We start from the raw sequence: 1964 nt of genomic DNA, 5'->3' as shown, positions 1-1964 counted from the left end.
ATCTTTTACTGCCATGTATCTTCCTTAGTTAATAACGGTTTTTAAATCGTCAGGAAAACAGACTTATACCCGGCGGAAAGATTTCGTTTTTGTGGTGCGTAGGGTAAAGGACAGTGCGAATTAAATATGTCAACATGACGATCAAGTGAGGGTATGTCTAAAACTGCTCGCCACTAGCCATCACCCGTCCATACGACGATGCCATTCGGACGGATCTTCAAGAAAATGATGTTCGTAGCTGATTGTCGGCTACGGCGGCTATTCTCATTTAAGGAGATTAGCCAACTGAGCAGGACATATTATAGTGCACAAGCATTTGCGCAGACACAAGTGCACTCACTATTCCTTCACTCTCATAGCTATGGGACGGCAATCTGACACGACCGAAGAGAGATCAGGTCAAGAAAATAAAAAGTTATAGTAAGGTGAAATAAAAGAGTTACTAAGTAGATAAATATTTATTTAATTAAAATAAGCGTCTACAGTAAACCGACATAAGTTGTTAACGCGTGGAGAGTCGTGTGTTGATGAAATATTTGAATCATTCATATGATTTGCACATTCACATTTCTGAAACAAACGAGAATTATAACTTAATTATAACTACGTCTACAGTCTATTTTTTTTTATAAGAAAGACGTACATGTGTTGCTGGGGAGTTTGTGGCCCCACTTCTTCTTTCCAGTAATAATACATAGGCAGTGGTGGATTCTGAGTCTCACAATCTAGCTGCCTAAGGAGACCTTCTTAAGACATTGTTCATGGCGCTGTCGCCATTACTATCATGAATCCACCATTAACTATTGACTCAAAATCATCATCATCCTCCGAGCCTTTTTCCCAACTATGTTGGGGTCGGCTTCCAGTCTAACCGGATTCAGCTGACTACCAGTGCTTTACAAGGAGCGACTGCCCTATCTGACCCCATCAACTGAGGTACCCGGGCAACCCAATACTCCGTGGTTAGACTAGTGTCTTACTGGCTTCTGACTACCCGTAACGTCTGCCAAGGATGTTCAATGACAGCCGGGACCTACAGGTTAACGTGCCATCCGAAACACAGTCATTAGTGTCCAAGATATAAATAGAATACTAAAATTATTGACTCAAAATCTGGTGCATTTAACTTTATACTAACCTTCACCTCAGTACTCCTTCTAATCCTCAAACACTTGGGTCTTTTACACAAACATCTGTTCATTCTTCTGTTTCTAGCTGAACATCGCATTCTGGTGCAGAGTGTATTAAGTCTACTGTCACATGAGCAACTTGAACCTGATGATAAAGTTATGTAGAAAGATTTATATTTCATTTGCAGAAGATAAGAATATACAAGATACAATAAACAAGCCCGAGTAACTGGGCCGAGGAGGTCAGATTGGCAGTCGCCACGCCGATTTTGCCACTAATTATAACAAGCCCAAAATCATTGACAGTAACACTAATATTATAAAAGTAAAAGTGTATGTTTGCCACTTCTTTACGTACAAATGATTGCATATATTTGGATAAACCTTCGCAAAAATCTAGGAAGTAAGTTAGTAAAAAAAGTTACCACGTACACAATCACTGGTTATATTTTTTACTTAATCGTGCTACAGAACACTTATAATAAATTAATTACACAGTTACTTACCCATAATTTAATAATCCGACACATGAATCGTTTGAATTTTGCACCAAACTAAAACATAGGTTACAAAAAAAATATGCCAAAATACCGTGGCCATCCTGAAAATACCGTATTCACATACATATGTAAATGGGTCGTTTTCAAAAAAATTGTAAAAAACAGATATGAAACAGATAGGAAAGCTATATTGTTATAACGGAAAAGTAACAGAGACGAATTATTAGGGTCAGTATATAACGACGCACTTCTAAAAGAAAATAAGTAGATAGTAGTATTCGAATTGTTCTCTATAATTTCGCTGTCGTCCACCTGGTGTTAGTGGCATATTGCC

At 38.1% G+C, this 1964-nt stretch overlaps 1 long non-coding RNA gene across 1 annotated transcript; it reads right to left on the bottom strand.

Annotated features, from left to right (window-relative positions):
- Positions 1-455: 455 nt before the first annotated feature.
- On the bottom strand, positions 456-1723 carry LOC135118632 (uncharacterized). Its single transcript, XR_010277692.1, has 3 exons — positions 1637-1723; positions 1139-1275; positions 456-570 (listed from the first exon to the last, which is right to left on the bottom strand). It is a non-coding gene; the product is annotated as an uncharacterized LOC135118632 (long non-coding RNA).
- Between the last annotated feature and the right edge of the window lie 241 nt (positions 1724-1964).

Source organism: Helicoverpa armigera, chromosome 24 (genome assembly GCF_030705265.1).
Source record: "Helicoverpa armigera isolate CAAS_96S chromosome 24, ASM3070526v1, whole genome shotgun sequence".
NCBI classification, from domain to species: domain Eukaryota; kingdom Metazoa; phylum Arthropoda; class Insecta; order Lepidoptera; family Noctuidae; genus Helicoverpa; species Helicoverpa armigera.
This window is presented reverse-complemented; position numbering and strand designations above follow the sequence as displayed.